Genomic DNA, 27,526 nt, shown 5'->3' on the forward strand with positions numbered 1-27,526 from the left:
GGGAAAATGAAAGCTCCCAGAAGAGAAAATAAGCCCCTCCCTAAGACAAGGATATCCCTGGGCAGAGACCGCATGTCACCCTCAAACCCAGTGCAGAGCTCCCTGCATCCCCACCTTAGAAACTGGGCTGCGATTTGCCTTTAGAAGTGGATGATATCCCCCGCCACCCCCACCCCACCCCCATCCATTAGAGAGGTTGCCTCGACTCCTCTGCACTAAAGGCATTTGGGGGATTCCCCCTCTTTCTCCAGTAAAAATGTAAGAGGAGGGGTTTTCATACTCAGAAATAGGGCAAGGGTCTGTTTACCATCCAGGCCAAGTCACCTACCTCACTCCACTCCTCTCTAACCCTTTCACTCAAATCCCAGCACCCCCCCTTCTCCCAATCCCATCCTTCCCACCTTGCCTCTCCACCTGATTGCATCTCACCTTTCCTCACCCTCCTCCCCACCCCAGCCAGAGATAAGACCAGAGGCTTGGGTTTAGTAAGAAGGTTTAGTAAGGCTGAAACCCTTAAAGCTGGGATCCTGAGCCTAGAGATCCTTCCAGGAGCCTCTAAACTCTACCAACAGAGATGGCCTCTAAGGCAGCAGGACCAGTGGGAACCCCCCCCCCAACACACACGCACACAGGACTGTGTTCACAATATCCTCCCTTGAGACAGCCCAACCCCTTTCCTGGAGAAGGGGGTATCAGTCCAGACAGAAGGGCCCCACTTTGCTCCCTGGGGCTGCCCCCTGCCCCCCAGCTGCTGTGGGCATTGCCTGGTGGAATTAGGCCCTTGGCCAAGGAAGACGGATGCTGCTGGAACCATCCATTGGGCTGCCTTGGATGAAGCTAGACCAAGGGACAGAATGTTGGTGACCTGGGAGGGCTGGGAGCTGCTCTTCTCTAGTTGGCCAGGTTGGGGGCTGGCAGCAGGGAAAAGAAATAATACAAGGAGCTTTGCTTTGCTCTTTTGAGCTGCGCCCAGAGATGTGGAGTAAGGAGAGGCTTGTGTCCTGGATGCCCAAAGAGGTCAGCCCCCGGGAAAGAGAAATGGCTGTCTGGAGTCCTTAGGCCTCCCAGGGACTGAGGTTCAAAGATCTTACTCCTTCATTTGACAGTTGAGCAAACAGAGGCAAAAAAAATGGGAAGAGACTTGTTCAAGGTCACCCAGCCAATGAGTGGCAAAGTTAGTCACAGCCTCTCTGGGGCTCGCGGGCGGCTGGGATCCCCCGGACACTACCTCCTGTCCTCACGTTTACAACCAGGACTGCCAGACACTGCTGTCCCCACTGGTCAGAGGAGGTTTGGAGGCTCTGCCAATGTCAGGCAGCTTGGAGCTGGAACTCAGCGCTGCCCCCCAGCAGGCCACCTTGTAGAATCTATTCCCCAGGAGTTACACTTCCCCACTCAGCCCGTGTGACCTTTTGATTGAGTCCACTGCTAAATCTAGACTTGCCAAAATCCAGATGGACCCAGGATAGTGAATAAGATCAGCTGTGATAGTCTGGAGCCGATACTGCTGCAGGAATCTCAGTTGCTAGATGAGGTTTGCTCCAGGCCCTCTGGACAGGGCTCAAGGAAGTCAGGGCACCTTCCCCCAGGGCCCCACCCCCACCCCCCGCCTTGATCCCTGCACACTCCCTCTGGCCCCAAGTTCTCTGCGGCAATCTCCCATCCCAGCTCAGAGCCTGCTTTTCCTGAGGCATTGGACGCCCAGCGGGGCAACAGTGACCAATTCCCTACAAATGGGAGGGTCTTGAGGTGGGACTCCCCCTGTCTCCAGCTAAGGGGTTGGCTGTCATGCTCCAGTTCAGAACAGGGATCCAAATGCAAGGTGCCAAGGTGAAAGTTCAGAGTATGAGGGGGAACCACAGTGTGTGGGCTTGAGGGATCGATCTCTGGACCTCTTATCTGGGTGTAGAGCCCAGGTCTGCTACTTAGTGTGTGTCTTGGAGGAATTGGTAACCTCTCTGTAACTCAGTTCCCTCGATGTCCTTATCAGGGTAAACTGAGTTAATTCTTTGTAAAGTGCATAGCACACAGCAAATGGATGGAAGCAGTGACTATGATTACAAGTCATAAAACCTCTAAAACTGGGTCGAGAGGTTGTGCTTTAAGGGAAAACTTACAGCCTGCATCATAGATAATGTGCCAGGGGCCAAGGCAGTGGACCCTCAGCCCTTGCTTGGAGACAAGGGTGATGTCTTCCCAGAGAGAGAGTGCAGTGTATAGAATGCACCGCAGACTCTAAAGTCAGATGGGGCTGGAAGTCTACTCCCATTACTGCTGGCTGGGAAGCCTTAGGCAGGTCATCCACCTCTCTGAGCCTCAGTTTCTTCATCTTTGAATTGGGTTTGTTGGGGGGTGGGCATCAGATAAGAGCTCGGTCTAGAACAGGGTTTCTTCTTATTCTCAGCAGTGTTGCCGTTTGGAGCTGATCATTCTGTGTTGTGGGGAGCTTTCCTGTGCATTGTAGGATGTCTAGCATTCCTGCCTCTACCCATTAAATGGCAGCTGCAACTGCTTCTAGTTATGACAACTAAAACTGTCAACCAAGCATTGCCAGATGTCTCCTAGTGGGTAAATCCCCCCAACCTCCGCATTGAGAGCTGCTAGTCTAATATATGTGCCTGGCACAAAGTTGATGATTGACGTGAGACAGCATCCCTCTTGCTCGGGCTCCTCATTCTGCTTTGTGCATCATGCAGGAGGTGGGGTCCCACTGTTGAGCCTCCCTATGTGAAGGGCAGTTTTAATCTCACACATTTAAGCAGGACTTCACCATCTCTGGAGCACCATCATGTATATTAAACTGTAGGTTTCCCATTTTACAGGTGAGCAAACTAAGGCTCACAGAGGTTAAAGGACTCTTCTAAAGGCATTACCTCCTTCCCTGCTAGAGGTCAAAGAAACATTCATGCCGCAGTTTTAGAAATAACCTAGTTCTGGCGCCTTCTCAGCATATAATTTGGTAGTCTCGTTCAGAATTTAAATTGCATGCCCTCGGGCCCAGCCACCCCACTTCTAAGAATCTTCTGTAGAAATGCTCACAGGTGCACACAATGGGCAACCCCAAGAATGTTCGCCAGAGGGCTTTGCAATCCTAGATGGGAAGAGGTTACGTTACATGGGGAAATGAGCTGTTTTTTTAGAAGAATGGGGTAGAGCTGCATTCCTGACCTGGAAAGATCTCCAAGACATTATTTAGTGAAAACAATTAAGTCACAAGATCAATATATATAGTATTTTAATAAGTGTACATAAATTCAAATGAAAATGGCTAGTTAGGACTACATCCATGTGGAAAGAAGAAAAGGAATCCTCTAGCAAGCTTCCCGTGCATTAAAGACAAGCCAAAACCAAGCACAGCCCTCCGAGGTTGAGACTGGCTCGGGGTCCCCCCACCGGGACGTTCGGCGGGGGGGGCCCAGCCTGAGTTCTGCTCCCCAGGCTGGAGCTCTTGCAGCTGCAGAAGCTGCTGGTAGCCAAAAGCCAGGCCTTTGAGCTTCCTAAGGGTTCAGAGGCCAGGAGACAGGAACCTGAGGCCTCTTGGCCACAGACTCAGCCTTTACCCTGGCCTGGGGGATTCCTTCTGCCAGCATCTCTGTGGGTCTTGAGGTCACACTGACCAGAGCTGAACTGGGCTTCCACTAGCATGGTGGCCTCAGGCCATGGCCATTTTACCTCTCAGTGTCACATTTCCCCATCTTTAAAATGAAAAAGCAATAATAGTTTTTTTTAAAAAAGAAAGGGAAAAAAGAAAAGAAAAAGGAGGGGAAATAGTAGACCCTCTTCGGTTATTGTGAGGATTACCTGAAACCCTGTTCAAACACCTGGTACCTCATCCCACTTCAGTGATGTGAGCCCTGGCGCTCCCCATCTCTCTGCTTGCCTCCCCCCACCCTCCCGTGCCAGGAGGCCGGGTGAGTGACAGCTGGGGAGCCTGAGGGCTTCAAGAACGCCCAGCTGGCTGAATCATCAACCCCCCCTCCCTCCACTGCATCCCAGCAGAAAGTCCCGGGAGGCAGTTCTGAAGGTGTCTGCTCTCCTCCTTCCTCCCCTGTGTCTGACTAGCCTTGCTTTTCTGGAGGCTCCAGGCATTGTCTTCCCCATCACAGGACTGTGTGGCCTAATCTGGCCTCTAATCACACATTCCTTCAGTAATGGGGTCGACTCACCAAGGACAAATTTCCCTCCTCCTTCAAAAGCTGTCTCCCTGAGCCTCCCCACCCCTAGCCTGGAGATTCCTTTCTCCTCTCAACCCCTGGCACGCACAGCCGGGGCTTCCTTGGGTCCATGGCCATTTGCTGGTTTTTCACCCCTTCTGTGCTCACACCTCCATGTCTCATTTGTCCTTGTGTCCTGAATGCAGAGCACGGTTCCTGGCACACAGGAGACACTCAATGAGCATTTATTGTGCAATATATGTAACATAAAATATGCCATTTTCATCCTTTTAGAGCCTACAAATCAGTGAAACTTAATACATTAACAGTGTTGTGTAACCATCACTGCTGTCTAGTTCCAGAACACCTTCATCACCCTGAAAGGAAACTGGTACCCAGTCACTCTCCCTTCCCGATCTCCTGGCAACCACTAGTCTGATTCGGTGGGTTGGCCTATTCTGAATATTTCATTTAAATGGAATCATCCAATTTGTGGCTTACTGTGTTTGGCTTCTCCACGTTGTAACATGTATCGGTACTTCATTTCTTTTTATGGCAAGATAATATTCTATTGCATGGATATACCACCGTTTATCCATTCATCTTTTTAAAAAATTTTTTTACTGAAGTATAGTTAATTTACAATATTGTGTTACTGGTGTACAGCATAGTGATTCAGTTATATATATTCTTTTTCGTATTCTTTTCCATTATAAGCTTTTGAATATAATTCCCTGTGCTATACATTAGGTCCTTGTTTATCTATTTTGTAAATATTAGTTAGTATCTGCTAATCCCAAACTCCTAACTTATCCCTCCCCACCTTCCCCATTTGGTAACCATAAGTTTTTTTTCTATGACTGTGAGTCTATTTCTGTTTTGTAAATAAATATATTTGTGTCATTTTTTAGATTCTGCATCTAAGTGATATCATATATTTGTCTTTCTCTGCCCAACTTACTTCACTTAGTATGATAATCTCTAGATCCATCCACATTGCTGCCAATGGCATTATTTTATTCTTTTTTATGGCTAATACTCCATTATATACATATACCACAACTTCTTTATTCATTCATCTGTTGCTTCCATGTCTTCGCTATTGTAAATAGTGCTACTATGAACATTGGGTGCATATATCTTTTTGAATTAGAATTTTCTCAGGATATATGCCTGGGAGTGGGTGTCCATTCATCTTGATGGACATTTGAGTTTCCAACTTTTGATGATTGTGAATAATGCAGCTATGAACATGTTTGTACAAGTTTTGGTTTGAAGACCTGGTTTCCAATTCTTTTGGGAGTGAAACTGCTGGGTCGTATGGTAACTCTTTGCTTAATGTTTTGAGGAACTGCCAGGCTCCACCGTTTTACATTCCCACCAGCAATGTGTGAGGGTTCCAATTTATGCACATTTTTGGCCAACTCCTGTTATTTTCTGATGACTGTTATTACTATTATTGTCATTCTAGTGGATGTGAAGTGGTATCTCATGGTTTTGATTTGCACCTCCCTAGTGACTAGTGATGTTGAGCATCTTTTCATGTGCTTGTGGGCCACATGTATATTTTCTTTGGAAAAAGGTCCATTCAGGCCCTTTGTCCATTTTCGAATTTGGTAGCTTGTCTTTTTTTTGTGGAGTTCTAAGAATTCTTTATATACATAAGTATATCTTTGTGTCACCGTTTGCCTCTTGCATTTAAACATTTGGTCAGCTCCTGTGGGTCAGGCACTACCCTGTGACTCTGGGATATTAAGGTGACTACAATACAGTTCCTGCCCACAAGGAGCTCACAGTTTAGAGCAAAGTTCCTTAATAGCACTATTGACATTGCTGGGGCAAGAGAGGGTGTTTAGCAGCATTTCTGGCCTCTACCCACTCGACGTCAGCAGCATAGTCTTCCCCCAAGTTATGACAACCAAAACTGTCTCTAGACATTGCCGAATGTCCCCCAAGGGGCCAAATTGCCCCTGGTTGAGCATCACTGGTTTAGAGGCTTAGATAAGTGTGTATCTACAACTTAAGTTATATCTCGTGTGCCTAACAGGGTACAGAGTGGACATTTAGGACTTATTTGTTGGATGTTGGATGAGTGGGTAGATGGATGAAATAATGAATGCAGTTTACAGGGTCTGGACATGTGCCTGAAGCTCTACTATGTGAAACAGAACACTGTTCTTCCAAATGGAACAGTCTACCCCTTTCTCTCTGCCTAGCACAATGGTTCTCACACTTTAGCATCAGAAATCCCCTGGAAGGTGTGTTAAAACAAAGATTGATGGGTTCCACCACCAGAATTGATGATTCAGGAGAATCACCAGCCTGGCAGGATGCTCCCAACCCGGTTTCCGTGTCCTTTGGGAACCCTGCACGAGACCTCCCCAGCCTCGCCAACTTGTCCATTCTCAGTCTCACAGTCTTAACTGCCAACATCTCCCACTTGGGGGCTAGCATTTATTGCCTTGGGCTATCAGCAACATGCTGGAAATCTGTCCCTCAGCAGTTGCATTGCAAATTCCTTCAAAGCTGGGACCCACTGTGCCCTAGCACCTTGCCACTTAGAGTGTGGTCCAGCTCCCAACAGCATGACAGCATCTGGGGGCTGGTTAGAAATGCAGGTTCTTGGGCCCCACTCAGGCCTACAGAACACAAGGTGTATTTTAACAATATCCTGGTGGGGTGAGGGGTTCGTGTGCACCTTCAGGTCGTTTGGGAAGCCTATCCTAGGACATCGCTACAACCCTCACAACTCAGAGCTAACTCCTCGTAGCATCGCTGATGAGTTACACTGACAGCATCTGCTACCCTGTAAATGGTGTCCGGGCTGGAACATCCTGAGAGCATTACTAGACATGCATGTCTTTGCCTGATGTAGTTTACCTCTTGGAATGCCTGAACTGACCTTGCTTTTCCCACCGGAAAACCAGAGGGGCAGCATCTTGCCCAAGGTCGCCCGATGACCATGAAACAGAACAGAACAATGGCCATCATTCATGCAGCTGAAACACCATAGTGGTGACACACGAAAATATGGGGTGGGAGGGTAGCATTCTGAGGCTACAAGGTTTGTTCTTCAAATGTGGAGAGCCAGGAGATGATTTTAAAATAGGCCAAGAACAGGAACTTAAGTGGTATCTTTTCATTTACTCAACAATTATTTTTTTATTGAGTGCTTTGTAGATGCTGGACATCGGCATCATGTGTGTGGTATTAACAAGGAAAACAAGGCCTCCCTCTTTTTTTTGGTGGGGGGGTAATTACATTTACTTATTTATTTTAATGGAGGTACTTGGGATTGAACCCAGGACCTCGTGCATGCTAAGCACACGCTCTACCACTGAGCTGTACCCTCTCTGGCCAAGGTCTCCCTCTTAGTGGCTTCTATCCAGGTGGACAGTCTAGTCATCTGCACTCATCTGTTCCTAAGTGTGCCAATTTATTACACAACTTCATTTGTCCCATACAGTACGTGTGTGTGTGTGTGTTTGTGTGTGTGTGTGGTGAGGGAGAGATGAAGTCCCAGCTACCACTCCGGAGGATCTTCTAGGCTAGCTGTCAGAGGACAGGCCCATCAACAAGTACCAGTCAGTGAGATGAGTGCCAGGTGGGTGGGCGTGGGTGGATAGAGGTTGGAGCTCAGAGAAGGAAGGTGTTCCCTGTCCCTGTCCCTGGGGGTGCTGGGAAAGAAATTTTAGGAGGAAAAGGAAGGAAAGGTAGGAAAGATGTTCTGGACAGACAGATCATGAGCAGGGCCTCAGAGACTTCATGGAAAAGTGTTAAAAGAAAATCTTCAGAAAAAAAGGATAAAATCATGGCTCCCATACAGATAAAAGAATGAGCACTTGTCAATGATTTTGTTAAGCTCAATGAGAGAGCCAGATGTTAGAACTGGTTCAAAGGAAAAGTCAAATGAAGCAAAATTGTCTGTGGAGTAAAGGAATGTTGAAATGCATTGCAAATGGAGGCAAAAAAGTGTTGGATAAGACAGAATTTGCTTATCTATCAGATTCCTATGATTTGCAGAGAAACAGCTTGAAGATAATGAACATATGTGTTGTATGTAAACAATGCATAGTTTTCCATTGAGATACAATTTTTTTTTTCTATAAAACCAATGTTCAGAGGATGGAGGAGGCCTTCTGTGGAGCACAGGGTGGGTGAGGAGAGGGGAAGCTTCAGGAGAGCTGGATCATGGACAGCTAGGTGACCCTTTTTCCTTTTATTTCTTTTCTTTTTTTTATTGAAGTATAGTTGGTTTCTACTGGTGTGTTAGTTTCTGTATAGCATAGTGATTCAGTTATATATATATATATATATATATTCCTTTTCCTATTCTTTTTCATTATAGGCTATTACAGGTATTGAATATAGTTCCCTGTGCTATGCAGTACGACCTTGTTGTTTATCTGTTTTATGTAAAGCAGTGTGTATCTGCAAATCCCAATTAATCCCTCTACCCCCACCCCACCCGCTAAATAATAGTTTTGTTTTCTATGACTGAGTCTCTTTCTGTTTTGATAACTCCTTTGTTTGTTTGTTTGGTTTTGGTTTTGGGGTTTTTTTGTGGGGGGGAGGTTAATTCGGTTTACTTATTTATTTTTTAGAGGAGGTACCGGAGATTGAACCCAGGACTTGTTGCATGCTAAGCATGTGCTCTACCACTTGAGCTATACCCTCCCCTAACTGTTTCTGTTTTGTAAATAAGTTCATTTGTGTCATTTTTAAAGATTCCGCATATAAGTGATATCATATGATATTTGTCTTTCTCTGTCTGACTTACTTCACTTAGTATGATAATCTCTAGGTCCATCCATGTTGTTGCAAATGGCATATTTCGTTTTTTAACGGCTGAGTAGTTTTCCATTATATTATATATACCACAACTTCTTTATCTAGTCTTCTGTCAATTCAGTTTGCTTCCATGTCTTGACTATTGTAAGTAGTGCTGCTATGAACATTAAGGGGCCTGTATCTTTTTGAATTTGAGTTCCCTCCGGATGATATATGCCCAGGAGTGGGATTGCTGGATCATATGGTAAGTCTGTCTTCAGTTTTTTGAGGAATCTCCATACTGTTTTCAATAGTGGCTGCACCAAATTACATTCCCACCAACACTGTAGGAGGGTTCCCTTTTCTCCACACCCTCTCCAGCACATATTGCTTGTAGACTCTTTAATGATGGCCATTCTGACCAGTGTAAGTTGATACCTTATTGTAGTTTTTATTTGCATTTCTCTGATAATTAGCGATGTGGAGTATCTTTTCATGTGCCTATTGGCCATCTGTATGTCTTCACTGGAAAAATGTTTGTTTAGGTCTTCTGACCATTTTTTGATTGGGTTGTTTTTTTTTTTGTTATTGAGTTGTATGAGCTGCTTATATATTCTGGAACTTAAGCCCTTGTTAGTTTCATTGTTTGCAAATATTTTCTCCCATTCCATAGGTTGTCTTTTCGTTTTGTTTATACTTTCCTTTGCTGTGCAAAAGCTTATAAGTTTAATTAGGTCCCATTTGTTTATTTTTGGTTTTATTTCTATGGCCTTGGCAGACTGCCCTAGGAGAACATTGCTGAGATTTGTGTTAGTGAATGTTTTACCTATGTTTTCTTCTGGGAGGTTTATAGTATCTTGTCTCATGTTTAAGTCTTTAAGTCATTTAGAGTTTATTTTTGTGTACAGTGTGAAGGAGTGTTCTAACTTCATTGCTTTACATGTGGCTGCAGGTGACCCTTAATAATGAGTTTGGACTTGACCCAGAGACCACTGGGGAACCTGGAAGGGTTTTAAGCAAGGAGGTGACCTGATATGATTAGCACTTGAGAAATGCTCTTCTGGAAGCTGGGTAGAGAGTGGGCTGACTAGGACGAGCAGACAGAGAAGCCTGTTAAAAGGTGAGATGGTGAGGGCGTCACACGGAGTAGGGCTCAGCAAATATTTTCTGTAAAGGTGCAGATTGTAAATATTTGAGGCTTTGTTGGGGGGTCACACAATTACATCACAGCTACTCGACTGTACCATGAAATATAAATGAACAGACGAGTCTGTGTGCTAATCAAACTTTATTTAAAGAAATAGGCTGGAGGGCCAGATGTCCCCCATCTTCCAACCATAGTTTGTCAGCTCATGACCTAGAGCAACGTCAGAGGCTAGAGCTGTCCGTGGTTTTGACAGCCTCCTGTATCCCTTCCTCCAGATGTTTAGAGTCCATTGGCAGCTATTGGTGGGAGCCCAGGGACACTGCTCCTCTGCCTGTGAGTGTGGGTTCCCTGAGGGAACCAGACAATCCCTGGGGCAGATCACTGGCCTTCTATCAAAAGCTTTCAGGACCTCGAAGCTCCTTCAGGGCAAGATTGGCCAAACAGCCTCTTAAAGCAGCCAAAAGAGCAAGCCACCACCTCGCAGGGCTGTTCCCATGTGGGATCAGAGTCTGCCTCCCCTCTCCTTGCCCAGAGCTGTAAATAGCTCTCTGCTGGCTTTGCAAACTGAGCGCCGTTCTGGGGACAGGCTGGAAATGAGCACACCAAGGAGCATTTGTACAAATTACTGCCTGCATGTGAATTTGCATGCTTGGCATCCTGCCCCAGTCCTAAGTGCGCAGTTCTCCCAGGGGCCGAAAGCAGGACTCAAACAAGAGCCCACACGGAAGAGCACAGACGTTCTGTCCTGGGGACAAGGTCCAGAAGGGATCCAGAGCTGGGCTGTCAGGGTAATGATAAGCTAGAGGAACAAGAGAAAACATTCAGAATGACCCTGGACGGAGTTTCATCTCAAGCTCTGCCCATCCTAATGCAATGACCCATAAACAGTGGCAGCTCAAATTTGCTGAACATTCAGTGGAAGCTAGGGCTAGTCTAAGGGTTTTCTGTGTGTTTACTTATTTCATTGCTCACAACAACCCAAGGAGGAAAGACTGATCAGTTTGCAGAGGTGGGAAATGGAGGCTTAAACAACAAGGTCCTGGGAGGGAGGCTGTAGCTCAGTGATAGAGTGTATGCCTAGCATCCACGAGGTCCTGGATTCAATCCCCAGTACCTCCATTAAAATAAATAAGTAAATAAATAAACCTAATTACCTCCTCGAAAACCCCCCCCAAAAAACAAGGTCCTACTTTATAACACAGGGAACTATATTCAATACCGTGTAATAGCCTATACTGAACAGGAATATTAAAATAATTATATGTATGTACAGCTGAACCGCTATGCTGTGTACCATAAATTAACACAACGTTGTAAATTGACTATACTTCAATTAAAAACAAAAAAAGCAAGAAAAAAGGAAAGATGACTAACTCACCCGGACTCTTATTGTAGAAGCGTCAAGTCTAAAGAGAAACCCAGGTTTACAGACCCAGACCCTGCTGTCCAGCTAAACCGCATGGGTGCCTCTGGGTGTGCCCACTGCTCTCACTGGTCTCAGTTTACTGATCAATCAATGGAAAAAATAATGTCTTACCCCTGATGATCACAGCAGGGAAAGCAGGGTTCGAAAGTCAAGAAACGCTGAGTAAAGCTGGTGGTCCAAGACACGTCCTGCTGGCAGCCTCCGCTCACCAGCAACTCAGATCATTTGCGGTAAATGATCAGATTCGACCCTGTGCGACCCCTTGAGTCCTGCTATATGGGCTTGGGTGGGGTCTGTTTCTTAGACGCTCCTACGGGGTCAAGGATAAAGTCCTGTATTTGGAAAGCAGCTGTGTTGCTGTTCCCTGAGCACCCTCAAGGTATGACTTGCGGGCCTCAGTTTCCTTCTCTGTAAAGTGGCAACAGTCCTGCCCTTGGAAACAGCATATTGGTGGTTATCAGATTGTATGAAGAGAGTGAGAGTGCTTTCCATCTGCGAGGCACTGGGCTCTGCTTGGATCATCTCATTTAATGCTCTAAGTAATCCCGTTGGGAAGGATTTTTTTTGAGGGGGATTAAGACACAGAATCAGAGTTACATTTCTTGGCCAAGGTCACAAAGGTAGGAGGAGCCAGGAACTAGACATGTGAAACATAATTCAGTTCATAGCAAGACTATTATAAATGCAGTTGCCATGAGCATTCTAGAACAAAGCGGTTGCCCAGCTTAGACTCCACCGGCAGTGTGGGAGTTCCAGTTCCTCCATATCCTCACCAGCCCCGGCACCTCCACTTGCTATTGTGTTTTAGCCATTCCAGTGGGTGCGAAGTAGGTTTTAAAATTTCTCTACTAACCAGCTGAGCTCGATCGTCTTTTCTATATGCTTATTGGCCGTTTGGATTTCCTGCTTCATGAAGTGCCTGTTAAGAACTCTTGTCCAGTTTTTTCTTTGAACTTGCCTATTTTCTTTTTCTTATAGCTTTGTAAGAGTTTTTGGGGTTGTTTGTTTGTTTGATCATGCTGGGTAATGGCCCTTTTGCCAGCTGTATGTTACAGATCTTCCCCTGTGGCGTGAATTTACTTTTTAATGGTGGCTTTTGATTATCGGAGTTTAAAAGTTTTACATAGTTCATATTAATCTTTTCTTCCCTGGTGAATGCTTTTTGTGTTCTATTTCAGAAATTTAAGGTCATTCACACTGCCCCTCTATTTTCTAGAAGCTTGCACATTTTGCTTTTCAAGCTTAACCTCTATAGTCTGCCTGGGGTTGCATTTTAGATATTAGACGCAGTAGGATCATGATAAAGTTTTCTTTCCATGTGGTTAATTCCATCGACCCAGTATCACTGACACCTTGTGGCAAAGCAAGTGTTCTTTTAAGTGTAGGTCTGTTTTCCTGTTCTCTCTCTGTTTCATTGGTAAGCATGTTTACCTTTGCCCCCATGCCACGTTGTCTTAACCACCGTAGCCTTAGAATATGATAGAACATTCCAGTTTGCCTCTAAAGAGACTGAACCGATCAACACTTTTACTAACAATTCAACAGTACGCATTGAGGGCCCAATGTGGTGCTGAGTGGTATAATGATGGGGTACGATCTTAGGCGTAAACATAGGTCTACAGTCTTGTAAGTGATCAGACATGAATCAAATGATTATACAACAGGGGTGCCATGTAAATGTGGTGCCACAAAGAGGGAGGGGTGTGGGGCTGAGAGTGTGTGTGGGCAGGGGGTAAGGGGTAGGATTAATCTAGTGGGAGAAAGATCAGGGAAAGCTTCCCAGAGGAGGTATATCATGAATTGAAATCAAGGGTTCATAGGAATTAAGAAATCAGAAGCAAGGGAAAAGCATTTGGGGCAACAGGAACAGAATCTGCAAAGGCTTTGGCATAGAAACCTGCATGAGATGGACACTGGATCCAAGTGGCAGAACCCAGAGAGAAGGGGGAGTTGGTGTGTGTGGAGGATAGAAAGGTCAGGAACCAGACCTCAAGGCCTTTGAACCACATTCAAGAACTGTTCTTTTATACCAAGAACAACTACCCTAAGAAAATAACAAGACTATTTCAGATTAAGGGCAATTTCAAACGCCTTCTCAGTACTCCGAGGGTTGCTTCTTTGCAGGAGAATCTGTCTGAGTGGCAACCTCTGTAGTAACACATCCGTCCTGTGTAGCCTCATCCCATGGTTCCTGGCACAGAGCGTTTTGGTTTTGCTGGCAGTGGAAGCAAGTTTTTCCTTGCAGTCAGCCCGAGTTCCTCCGGGAGCTGCATCTGCCCAGCACAATACTGGGTCTGGAACCCTTCTGTCCCCAGCCAGTCAAGCGTGTCCTGCCTGCTGGGCCTTTATGGGGTGGGCCTGGTGCCGGGCCCTGCACCCTGGACTTGAGTCATTCCTCCTCATTCATCAGCATCTTGACTCATCACCCCGTAGGGCATCTATTATCATGCCACAGATGAGAAAACAGAAGCTCAGAGAGCTCGTCACTTGCCTAAGACCTAAGCTTCCAAAGGGCAAACATGACAATTTCCAGCTCTCCTCAAATTTTACTTTCTCAACTCAAATGGTCTCTTTTCCTTTTCAAAATAGTGGATCTAGATTCTTCAGGAATTTCGCCTGCAGAGTTACAACAGTATTTTGAGTCCAGATTTCGAGATGTCCCCAGATCTGTGCCCTTATCTGAACTGATGATGACCGTGACCCTCATTCTATCCTTGGCACTGCTTTTTAAATTTGGTAGCCAGAATGGGGTTTTGGTTCTTTCTGCACCAAGCAGAGTAATTGAGAAGATTTTAAAATGTCAAGATGTACGTCTGCTGGGTGTTTATGGAATTAGGGGAGAGGCAGGGAGCTCTGTCTACACTAGCACTGAAAACCTCATTAAATGGACCTGTCCCTGTTTTGGGATGAGAGACCCAGACAGAGCCGACAAGATTGATGGTGTTTTCATGAATCCAGGTATCTCTTGTATTCCTAGTACATTTTCAAGGCAGGAATTGTTGGCAAAAGAATGAAGAAGACGGCATGAAGGGAGGTTTCAGAGCCTGGCGAGATGGCATCGTTTTGGAATAAGGACTGGTTTTCCTCTGCATGTTGGGATATGTTGGGGGTTGGGTGGAAACAGACTACAGATTTCCGTTAGTCCCTCCCCGTGCAAACCGTGCTCCCCATATGGGCTCATCCTTCTGTTTACAGAGCACCTACTCTGTGCACTGCAGTGTGCTGGAAACCCCATAACAACCCTGTGATGCGATTTCAGACCCATTTTACAGATGAGGAGCTATTACAAATGTGCACCACCTCCCCAGAAACCGAGTGCTGGAGTTGGGATTTGAACTGTCTTCTGAACGGCTGCATTTGTACCTTGTGGTCGATGCATCCCCTTGGAGCAGACCCCTGTAATGGTTAAGAGTAGGGGACTCCCACTGGGGCAGTTGTGTCCCAGCAGGGGACATTTGGCCAGGCCTGAGGTCAGACCCTGAGATTTGGACACCTGGGTAGTCGATTCCCTAGGATCACCTGGAGCTCGAGGAGTGAGAAAGGGTGAGGGGGCCGCACTCTGCAGGTGTGTTACGGTAGTTCCCTAGAGACAGCCTCAGTAAGAGGCAGAAAGGGGATGTGTAGGGCCGCACGGTGTGTGGAGAATCTGAAGTACCATCTGGTAACTCAGGAAGCAGCTCATTTGTTCCCCAAGCTCCACCCTTCTCATTCTGTATTCCAGAGTGTCTTATCCAAGCACCGCCTGCATCCTTGTTTACAGGTTCGAATCCCAGCTCAGCTGCCTCCCACCCGTGGGAATTTGGGCAAGCTAGTTAGCCTTTCTGAACCTCATCTGTAAAATGGGGGTAATGGTCATATCTGATGAGGCATCAGGCAAACTGCTTGTCTTCTGAGTCTTGTTTTTTCACTCTGTTAAAGGGGAGGGTTGGACAAGCTCTCTGAGGTCTTTATCCAGTTCTGAAAGTTTTTAATTTGAGATTTCCAGTTGCCGCTGCCACTTTGATAAAAGAGGAACTTGTGTTCCAATGGAGTGGTAAGATTGGCCGTGACAGGTACACCCGGAAGCCTGGGGCTTCCCTGGAGTGACTTTAGAAATCTGGCCCTGGGCCACGTCTGGGCAGGTGCTCATGCGCAGAGGAGGGAAGGAAACTCCAGCAGGCTACCACAGCTGAACACCGCTATTCCAGACAGCTCCGTGCTCCGGTCTCCACCCACTCGCTGCCCTTTCCCAACCTCCTCCCCATTCCCGACGGATCTCACAGGAACACAAGACCCAGGAGGCTGTGCTCTGCAGGAGCTGCTTGACTCAGGAGCCCAAAGAGCTGAGCTGTTACCGAGGACACCCCCATCCACCCTTGTCTGACCGAAGTTCAAGTCTCCAAGAACTCTTGGTTCTGTATCTACTCATGTCTGTGAAATGAGTCCCAGGTCTGCTTGGGGATGTCCTTTGGCAAGAAGAGTGGCATGTCGATGCCACATGGTTTTCACGGAGGTTTGCTGAGTCTCCGAGACATTTCCCCACTTGAGTTGGCATTGGGAGAGAGACAGGAGAACTCCTCAGAGATTTCTGTTAAAAGACTGGAATGAAAAGCAGATCGCTCACACCGGCTGCGATCAGAGGCCGGTAACTGGCTGTACTTTTCCTTTTCTGCAGGAGCCGGATGATCGCAAAGATAGCATTTCTCCCGTCCACAGACTCACCCCATAGCACTGTGCTTGTGACTCTGCAGAAAAGTTGGGCAGCCAGACAGATGTGGGTTCAAATCCCAACCGTCACTTGTTTGATACAAAAACTGAGAAGAGTTTGGCTTAGCCTTCTGTGAGTCTCAGTTTCCCTGTCTGCAAAATGGCTCTGTCATTGCATCACAAGCTGTTTAAGAGCATCAGTGATATCTGGAAATCAGGCAGCATGGAGTGTAGATAAAGCCGGACCCGCCAAAGGGCCCTTCAGCTTTCTTTGCTGCGGTTTTCCCATCCACTGAATGGGAAGAAGTCTTCCCTGGGATGGAGCGATGTTTCGTCTCAAAACAAATAGCACTTGTGGCGAGTGGAGTGACATAGAGCAGTTACTAGTGACAACCAACCAGAGCAGTTTGCCCCTGGGACACCTGCCATCCCTCAGGGCAGATCAGTGGCCGCAGCAGAGCGAGCAATCAAACAGGGTGCAGAATCTAGGAACCAGGAGGAATCTCTGAGCTGATCCAGTCTAACCCTGATGCTTGAAGCCCCTCTCCTGAATCCTAGATTAGAAGATGCCCAGACTGGAATTGAACCCACTCCAACACAAGGAGCTTCCTGGGTTATTGAGCCTAAATCTACCCATTCTGGTTATTTCTCTCTTGTTTCGTAACTTATCCAAGATCACAGCCATAGCACAAGTTACAGCTGGGACATAATCCTGGGTGTCTGTGCACAGCTCGTGCCTCGATGCCGCTGTGTCATTCGGGATCCCATTGCTGCCTTGCATTGTGCCCAGGACTCCGCACACCTCCAGGTGCACAGGAGGGTGTGTGTGACGGTGCAGGGGGACCCTGGGGCGAAGGGTGTGTGTGACGGTGCAGGGGGACCCTGGGGCGAAGGCTGCTCTCTGCCTGAGAGCTCTCCGGAGGTTTGGGAATCTGCAGTCTGTGTCCTTGAGTCTGGCTCAGCCCTCCTCGTATGCAGGTGCTGACCGGTTGATGGGACCATTGCAGGAGAGATAGGTGAGTATTCCCAGTAGCCAGATGCCCTGGGGTAGACCTAAGAAGCACTGGTCTTAGACAGGCCTGTCCCAGCTGGCTGGAGGCTGCCTGCTTCCCCAGGAGAAAGCTGCCCAGGCTGAGTGACCATTTGTTGATTTTAGTTTTGCAAAGTCAGTCTTCTGCTCTCATCCCCAGAGGTGTCCACATCCCAAGAACTTATCACCATTCAACCTATAAATCATATTCCACATCCACGATGAAACAGAGAGGAAAAGGCTGATCCCAGGGCAGGGAGACAGATGCATCAAAGAACAAATGGGAAAGGGCCTCGATGTCAATAAAATTCGGTGACGTGAAGTTGTGGGGGTCAAGGAGGGCCTCTCTGAAGGGATGATTTCTGAGCCGCAGAAGGTGTGGGCCATACAGAGACAGGGAAGTACATTCCATGGTCGGGAGTGGCGGGGAGGGGAAGGAAGGTGGGAGAGCTCTGCACAGCAGGTGCACAACCCAGGTCCAGGGGACTCTGAGGTTAGTGAGAAGGTCGGGTTTTATCCTCTTTGCAGACACCATTGGTAGGTTATTAGCCAGGGAGTGACGTGATCTAGTTCACTTTGAAGCCCTCCCTCTGACCGCTCCATGGAATGTGGGCTGAACGGGGCCACTGGGGAAGGCTGTTGCAGCCAAGTGTGGGCGGAGGTGGCTCTGATTCTGGTGGAGACGGAGAGAGGATGTCCCGGAAATGTCTGGAATGGAGTCAGGACATGAGGGAGTGGCATCGGTGCCTGGGTTCAGATTCCAGCCCAAGTGGTGGACGTCCAGGCTCGAGCCTTCCTTTCCTCGTGTGTAAATTTTAAGTTGGAGGAGCTGACTGTCTGGAAAAGGGAGGTGATGAGAACAGCGCTCAGCTGACATGACTGTTACAAGCATTCATAGAGATAACGCGGCCGTTACAAAGTACCACAGACTGGGTGGCTTGAAACAACAGAAATTTATTTTCTCGCAGTGCTGGAGGCCAGAAGTCCTACATCAAGGTGGCTGCAGAGCCATGCTCCCTCCAAAGGCTGGAGGTCTCCAGCTCCATCTGTACCTCCAGTCCCCTCCCCTCAGGGCCCCTAAAGGCCGCCCCATCATGGCCTGAGAGAGGAGAGCCGGGGGATCAGGCAGATCCGGGAGGTGGCCTGACAGCTGGGAGAAGATACAGCTTCTCTCCCTGGAACCATCTGGTGGGGCAGGTATGGCCCTAGTTTTAAGGAAGCTGAGGTTCAAGGGGGTGGAGCTAACAGGTATTAACTAAAAGAGCCAGTGTTTGAACTGGAGCGACAGGACATGGGGCTAGCGTACTTTCCTTCCTCTCCAGGGCTCTCCCTCCAGCAGACCAGCTCCCAACGTGCTGGGACGTGGGCAGAGCCTCTCAAGCTTGGTGGCTTAAGATGACTGGCCGCTCTCTCCCTCACTTCTGGAGGCTGGCTGGGCTCAGCTGGGCACTTCTGGCTCAGGGTCTCTCATGCAGTGGGGGGTCAGGTGCAGCCAGGGCTGGGGCCATCCGAAGGCTCGACTGGGCTTCCCGCCCAAGCCTAGCCTCCTGGTGCCCCTGGCCTTGCTCTCAGCACAGCTCTCAGCCTCCAGGGCCTCTCCGTGGGACTTGGGCTTCTCGTGCGTGGCTTGGAAGTCTCAGAGAAGCCCCTCTTCTTCCGTAGAGGCTGGCTTCTGAGAGGCAGGAAGAGGCTTTGCCTGGAACTGGCACAGCTTCACTTCTGCCATGTTGTTCGGTTTGTATCTTAGCAGCTCTGCTGAGATATAATTCACACACCATGCAATTCACCCATTCAATTCACAAGCCAATGAATGGGTATATTACACTATTCGTGTTTTTAAATTGTGGTAAAATATCTGTGACATAAAATTTGTCACTTCAGCCAGTTTTAAATGTACAATTCAGGGACATGAATTGCTCACAGTGCTGTGCGGACACCACCACTGTCTAGTTCCAAAACTTTTTCATCTCCCCCAAACAGAAACTCTTAACCAGTAAGTAATAAGTTCGTATTCTCTTTTCCCGCCAGTAACTGGAAACCTCTCATCTACTTTCTGTCTCTATGACTTTGCCTGGCCTGGGTTTCTCATGTAAGTGGAGTCATATGGGATCTCTCCTTTAGTGTCCGGCTTCTTTCACTGAGCAGAATGTTTTCAAGGTCCATGCATATTGTAGCACGTGTCACACTTCATTCCTTTTTGTGGCTGAATCGTGTTCTGTTGTACAGATAGGCCATATTTTGTTTATTTATCTGTCAGTGGACACTTGGGTTGTTTCCACTTCTGACTCCTGTGGATAGAGTTGCTGTGAACACTGGTGTGCAGGTGTCTGTTTGAATCCCTGCTTTCAGTTCTCTGGGGTATTTACGGAGGAGAGGAACTGCTGGGTCACGCGGAGGAGAGGAACTGCTTGCTCCCGATGAGGGAGCAAGGTCACAGAGACAGGCTGTGCAGGAGGGGACAGGCTGCCGGAGCACGTTTGGAACAAGCAGCCCGCTGCTCTGGGCATTGGTCAGTTTGTTTATTTTTCCCTTCAGTGAATCTTTCTTGACGATGCCCGGTGTTGTCCAGGGTGGGGATACAGACGAGGACGTCCGACATCTGGCTGTTGCCGTCTCAGAGCTCACAGTTACTTGAAGAGAGACCTGAACTAAAATCATGCAATTAATTTTGGAGGAAAGGAACTGAGTGTTCTTGATATTCCCTTTCTCCTTCCTTTTACCTTACTTTATTTTCCCTTAATGGAGGCACTGGGGATTGAAGCGAGGACCTCGTGCACGCCACACACACGCTTTACCACTGAGCTACACCCATCACTGTCCTTCTACCTTATTTTAAGTGGATGAGCAGCTTAGTGTGGCACACTGCACTGAACAGCATACGCTCTAGGAGTTCTCACCTGTGGAAACATCCACAGGACCTGTGCCCACATCACGATGCAGACCACTCCCAGCCCCCACAGACCTCCCTCGTGCCCCTTCCCAGCTAACAGCCTCCAGAGGGTAACTGCTGTTTGACACCTGTCAGCAGGGATTAGCTTTGCCTGTTATTGAACTTCATGTGGGTGGGATCACACAGTGGGTGTCAGTCGTCCCCCCCCCTCGCCATTTGTGAAATCCTACAATTAATGTTTGAGTCAAAAGCTGCAGTAAGGTCTGTAAAGGAAACAGGTACTGGGCTCTGAGTGTGTGCGGTAGTGAGACACAACCAAGTCCAGGGAGAATCGTAGCACAACACCGGTAGCAGTAGAGCTGGCCCTCACTAAGCATTCATTATGTGCCAGGCCCTGCCTGAAATTAGCTCCTGGTCGGAGGGCACAGGCTCTGGGACGGTCCCCATGGGGTTGAACCCCACCCAGCTCTGCTCTTTATCACCAGGTGTGACTCCGGGCAGCTTATGTTAATCTCTCTGTGCCTTGGTTTCCCCTTTTGTAAAATTAGAATAATAATCTCCACATCACTTCACATATCTCAGTGATGAAAATAAACAACGAAATTCTGTATCTATGGAGCTCGAATCCTTCTGGGGGTGTGGGGAAGATAGAAAACTCTTTTTTTAAATTGAAATATAGTTGATGTGCGGTATTTTTGTTAGTTTTGGTGTACAGCATAATGATTCAGTATTTTTGCTTATATTCCATTATAGGTTATTACAAGATATTGGGTATAATTCCCTGTGCTATGCAGTAAATCCTTGTTTATCTATTCTGTATAAAGTAGTTTGTATCTATTAATCCCATTCTCCTAATTCCCCCACCCTTTAGTAACCATAAATCTGTTTTCTATGTCTTTGAGTCTGTTTCTGCTTTATCTATAGATTCATTCTTATCATTTTGTAGATGCTATATATAAGTGATAATAGTATTCTTCTTTCTCTGTCTGGCTTACTTCACTAAGAATAATATTCTCTAGGTCCACCCATGTTGCTATGAATGGTACTGTTTCATTCATTTTTATGGCTGAGTAATATTCCATCATGGGTATATATGTATATGTGTGTGTGTGTGTGCTCATGTGTGTATCACATCTTCTTAAGCCAGTTGTCTGTTGATGGGCACTTTGGTTTTTCCATGTCTTGGCTATTGTGAATAGCTGCTATGAACACTGGGGTGCATGTATCTTTTTGAATTCGAGGGCACCCGGAAGGGTGAGTGGCTTAGAGCCCTGTGCAGGCAACAGAATTCAGGTAGAGTTGACGAACCCAGTTCTGCTGTCATTGTGCTGTTTCTACAGGGACCGTCTATTTATAACAAGTGATACTGCTTTCCAGACACAATAGTGATATAAAAGTTTCCACTTACATTTTTTTTCTGTTAAAAAAGCAAGATACCTTCAAGGGGGAAAAAAGTCTTATGAATCTTGGTAAAACAGAAAAATGATGCAGACTGCAGATGCTGGCTCTGGAGAAACACGTACCTCCAGCACTGCCGATATGTTAGCAGGAAAAGGAGACAGGATTTGATGCGGAAAGTGGCTCCGCCAAACCAGGGAATGTGTGCTTTCTCCAAAGACTGAACTCCTCCGGACTTGGACGGACGTGGGGCACCGGTGCGTTAGTAAGAGGAGAGGACTGACCTGTGGTTCAAGGCTTGAAAAGCCGAGATCAGTGTTCAGCAAACTTTTCCCGTAAGGGCCAGATGGTCAATATTTTTGGCACTGTGACCATGTGATTTCTGCCACAGTGACACAGCCCAGCTGCCGTTGTCACACTTAAAGGCAGCCACAGTGGCTGGAAGTGAGCACGGAGACAGATCATTTGCAGAATTGGGCAGCTGGCCACAGTGTGCAGACCCCTAGCTGAGAATTTGAATTCCGGGCAGCCAGGCCTCAGAATGTCCTCTTTCCTGGCCTTCCAAGACTGCCAGACTTCTTAACACAGAGCTTCCCTTTCCTCCTCTGTCTTGGGGCGAGGAGAGAAGTTTCTCCCTGGGTCAGTGACATGTGCCCTGAGCTCCCTGGCTGTGCTGACCTACTTTCAAGTTCCAAGTATTTTTACACCAGAGATTGGAATCCAGTTTGACCTGGTTCAACGCCAGAAAACGAATGTCGTTTTTAGAGTCCATTTGGAAGCTTGGCATCTCTTCCCATACCTTCAGAAACCAAACTGAACACAGATCAATGTTCCGGTGCCTCCGAGGCCCTCTGTTAATGTCATGTCAAGTTATTCAGTAGTTGTTTTCCTGTAATTAAATGTCTAGACACATTCAGCTGCCGTCAGCGGAGGTTGCCTTCACTCCCTGTTACCGTTTCACTTTGTATATTATTAGAGAAAGCAAGAGAGGCTACTTTCAGGTCATTAGCAATGATTCAGAAAATACAAAAAGAGGGGCAAAGTGGACTTCCACTCCATAGTCCCGTATCCAAGACAAAAAGAAGTGTTGACCAGAAAATATATTTCTTTCCAGCCTTCCTTTCTCATGTATTGGTTTATGGTGTTTTGGTTTTTGGTTTTGTGCCTCTACGAAAATATAGCCAGACTGCATATAAAATGTTATGGTCTCTTCTCTCTCATTACATCTCTTCAAAAATCACTCCCCTGCCTTTTTACATGGTTTTCAGTAAATAATGAAGTTGTCGTGTCACAACTTATTTGAGCATTCCTCTACTGTTGGTTGTTTACATTGCTTTCAGCAGTCCACTCTTCTAAATTACACTGCTCTGAACATCTCTGAGCACAGAACCATCCCTTTGTTTAGGATTAATCGCATTAGCTCAGTTCCTGGAAGTGGGGTTATTTGGAATTCAGATATTTAATGTCTCTTGGTTCCCTGGGGCCCCATTGTTTTCCAAAAGTGTTGGATCTAGACATTCTCCATCATGGTCTGTTTAGAGGAAGAGCAGGGGTGATGTCCTGACTCTCAGGCCTGAGATCAGAAATGCAAATAGCGTAACTCCCAGATGGTTGGTTGGTTAATTGGTGGGTGGTTGGTTTTTCCTTCTGGGTCTCATTTCAAAGAGAGGAAATTGACTCTTCACCTAACACACACCCTTAGCTTCCCAGAGCAGTTAAGAGAGAAGGCAGGCTTCACAGTCCCTGGGGCAAACGATGCTATTTCTTGAGCACAACTGTATGCTAGTGAATTGGCCACATTTCTTGGTAGAATCTCTAGACCCTTTGGGTTAGGAATTTTGCACCCAACAGGATTTCAATAATTTTCTTAATATAGTTGTGTTATTTGTAGAAGTCTCTTTTCTTCCAAGCCTTCAGCTGTCTCATCTGTAAAAACAAACAAACAAAAAAAAAAATGGGAATAGTAAGAATTCACTCAAATTTTGTAGTAACTTGTAATGAAGAAGAATATGAAAATGAATATATGTATGTATATATATGACTAAAACATTATGCTGTACACTAGAAATTGACACAGTGTTGTAAATGGACCATACTTCAATAAAATAAATAAATAAAAGTTTAAAAAAATTCACTCAATAAATATTGAATGTGCCCATCCTGTGCACCAGGCACTGTGCTGCCTGCTGGGGCTGCACCCCATCTTTGGGGAATGGGAACAGCATGCAAGGCATGCATTAAGAAGATAACCACACAAATAAAGTAAACTGTGATAAGTAGAAAGGAACAGTAACACAGGGAACTCTTGAGAAATTACAGCAGGATGATCATATTTCCATGAGGTTGGAAAAAAAAAAAAAACTTCTCTGAGGAGATAACATGCGATGTTTGAGACTTAAAGAATGCACAGAAGTCAACCAAGGAGGACTGAGGGAAGCAGTGCAGGCAGCAGGAATGGCCAGTGCAAAGGCCCTGAGGCCACAGAGCTCTGTGCTTTCCAGAGGCCAGAATGGCCAGAGAGAGTGAGCAAAAAGACAGAGGGACATGACTTGAGTTAGGAGAAACAGGCAGTCAGGGCATCCTCGTGAAAGACTGGGGACCAACTTTGGGCTGCTGAGTGACGAGTTCAGGGTTGTGGAAGCAGGAGGATGACTGTCCCTGCAGTTGTCCTGCTGAGAGATGACCAGGCTGGTCTGGAGCAGCTAATGGAAATCGGGAGAGAAGCAGATGAATTTGAGGCAGCTTGGAGTTCCCTTTCCTCCTCCCTTCTCTGGTTTCATCCTCAAGCTGATGACCAGGTAATTCTGGTCATGTTCAAGGAATCAGCACCAAAGTGTGGTTGCCTTTTATGCCAGTTCACAAGGGTGTGGGAGAAGCCTGTGTTTCTGAGGCCATGTCTACACGGTGGAACCAAAAGGCTTGGCTGGCTGAAGTCCACGGCATCCTAGCCAGGAGATAGGGATGTTGGCAGGCAGCCCAGATCATGTATCATTTAGGCTTCAAACCGGTCCAAGATCATCCAAAACTAGTCAGAAAATCACCACCACCATCCCCATCCCTCATAGAATACAGCCAATGTTTGCCCGTCATAATTGAGACCAGCAGGGAAAGCAAGCTGTCAGGATCTCATGGAAGAACGAAGCCACCAGTGTGTCAGACAGGGAGCTGGTTGAGTGGGTAGAAACCAGAACTTGATCATTCCCTGTAGTTCATATCCCACCAAGACAAAAGGAGACACGCTGAGGGGCGGGGGTGGGAAGGGTGTTCATGGTCTGGTTTGTTACCCATTCTCAAGGTCCCACGCTGGTTCGAAGGTGAGAGTGAGTTGCATACTTTTTAATGTTGATTTGACCTTACATGCTGATTAATCAGATTGTTTAAGATTAAGTGCCTCACATCATATCTTGTTTTCGGGAGTTTAATTTTTACAGACCGCTGTGACTGACGTGTTGTAATAGAAAATCTGGCATCAGTGGGTGGCCAGGAGGGGCCGGGTTTCCTCAGCTAATTAGCTCCACGGCCTTGGGCTTGTCGCCTAAGCTACCAGACCTTCATTTGTCTTCTCTGTATCTCGGAAGAGCACCTGCTTTCCAGGGTGGTGAGAGTAGATGCTAATATATGTGAATATATGTGTATAGGGCCAGGCATATAGCAGGCACTCAGTAAATGGTGGCCAATATTGACCAGTCACTAATGAAGATTAGCCTCATTCCAGGTATATAAAGGCACCACCTGAGCTGCGGTTAAGACTACTGAGCACGTGGAAATGCGGCTCATCCGAGCTGAGATGTGCTGTAAGCCGAAAGCGCACATGGGACTTTGAAGACCAAAAAAATTAAAATTTCATTGATTAGTTTTTCTATTGCTTACGCTTTGAAATGATGAATATTTGGGGCATATGAGGTTAACTAGAATGTACAACTAACATTAATTTCCCCTATTCCCTTTTTTGGGTAACATGTTCAGTAGCAAATTTTAAATTGCATACCTGACTCGCATTTATAGTTGACCCTTGACCGGCACAGGTTTTAGCTGCACGGATTGTTTTTGATAAATATAGTACTTACATTTTCATTTTGCGGATCTTTAAATTAAGTGTGGGGAAAAGTTTGTGTTGGATTAAAGATCACAGTATGTGGAATATAAGGGACTAGGGTTTGAATCCTGATTGTATTCAAACTGTTTCAGCGTCCTGCGCTTTGGTGAGTCGTTTATCAGCCCCTTTGTGTTTGAGGCAGAGAGCCATCTGCACATTTTCGACTGCTTAGTGGAGATCGGCGCCCCAACCCCCCTGTTGTGCAAAGGCCCCCTGAATGTTTCTTTTCGACAGCACTGGTCTAAAGGTCTGTTTCAAGAAGTAAGAATGATTAAGAAATGGGGAAAGCATGGACTTTGCAGTCAGGAAGACTTGGGGGGTGTCTGGGTAGCATCACTCTTTGAATGTTATTAGGAAAGTTACTTAGCCGTTGTCTGCCTCTTTTTCATCTGCAAAATAGAAGCAAAAGTCCCTACCACGAAAGAGTTGTTTTGAGGCTTAAGTGAGATCTTATAGGCAAGGCACTCAGCTCAGTCACAGGCGCTCAAACAGAAGCGACAGGTACGGCTTTTGTTCCAGGCTCGAGGGGTGTTTAGTATTCAGAAGCAGGCTGAATAGATCTGGTGAGAAATTAATAATAATAACTCTCATTTGTGTAGTGAGGTGACTTTGGCTTGTTGTTTTCACCTCCATCGCCACATTTGAGCTCCAGAACCATCCCTGGAGCTGTGGTCAGCCCCTTGCGGAGCTGGGGAAGGCTGGCTGAGGCACAGGACCTGAAACTGGGCATCTTCCAGTCAACTCCATCCTGCTCCCTCAAAATTTGCCAGGCCTCCGAAGTGTGCTCCAGTTTTTGCTTCACCCTCTGGTGGGGTAGCTCCTGCAGTCATCCCCGAAACAGGGAAAAGACCATCACCCAGTACAACCCAGCCCCTCCAGGGCTTACCCAACCTGGGGGTGCAGCTGAGATGCTGTGTGCTATCTGGGGAGGCTTGAGAGGCGGGGAGGGTGTTCCTGGTGAAGATCTAGTGTTGACACTTGTGACAGAGAAGAGGCAGCTCATAAAGCCGTGTTTCCCGGACACACTGGCCCACTTAAGTCTCTGGCCCACTTAAGTCTCAGACCCATGTGATACCCAAGTGTAGGAGCTGCTGGGGACTCACTCTGGAGACATTGCCCCATTCGTGCTCCCTTGAACTTTTTAAACTTAGATTGGTAAATTGCTCTCTGAGATATTCGTATAAATTGGCAACCCCACCAGCATAGCCAGATATTTCATGATGATAAATCAGTGTGGAGAAAGCAGAGGGAGAGTGAGTTGGCAGCTGGGGGGCCAGTCAGGAGGCTGGGGCAGCTATCCCAGAAGCGATGGGTACCAGAACTGGGACAGGAGGAGAGGATGGAGACCAGAGCTAGTGTGGAAGTGAAATCCCACGGTGTGGTACTGAGTGAAGATAATGGGAGGGGGGAATCAAGGATGTGTTTGGCGGGGAGGGTTCTGACTTAAATAAATAGGTAGCTGTTGTTCTGTTTACTGAGAGGCCAAATATAGGAAAGGAAATAGGTGTGGTGAAGGGAAAAGCCATGATTTTGGCTCATAATATATTGAGCTTAATGTGCAGAACCTCCTGTTGGAATAGGGAGAAAGATTCAGGGATGGTGAATCATTCATGGAAACCGTAAGTGTGCATGAGCTCTCCCAGGGATGGATGGATGGATGGATGGGAGAGTGGGTGGGTGGATGGATGGATGGGTAGATGGATGTGTGGTTGGATGGATTGGTGGATGGATGGATGGGTGACTGGGAGGCTGGGTGAGTTGATGGATGGAAGAGAAGATAGATGGGTGGATGGGTAGGTGGATGGATAGCTAGATAACAGAAATCTAGATTTTATTCTATTTAGATTGAATCAGATGAAATTGCTGGTTTTGTTATCAAAAATGATCAAATCCTTGATTTTATGCAGACTTATGTATTTGAGGGGGAAT

At 46.8% G+C, this 27,526-nt stretch overlaps 1 protein-coding gene across 1 annotated transcript in view; it reads left to right on the plus strand.

Annotated features, from left to right (window-relative positions):
- Window positions 1–27,526, plus strand: part of ABAT (4-aminobutyrate aminotransferase) — a 79,995-nt gene that overhangs the window by 574 nt on the left and 51,895 nt on the right. The gene's annotated exons all lie outside the window — the stretch shown is intronic.

This window comes from Camelus bactrianus, chromosome 18, assembly GCF_048773025.1.
Source record: "Camelus bactrianus isolate YW-2024 breed Bactrian camel chromosome 18, ASM4877302v1, whole genome shotgun sequence".
Lineage (NCBI taxonomy): Eukaryota > Metazoa > Chordata > Mammalia > Artiodactyla > Camelidae > Camelus > Camelus bactrianus.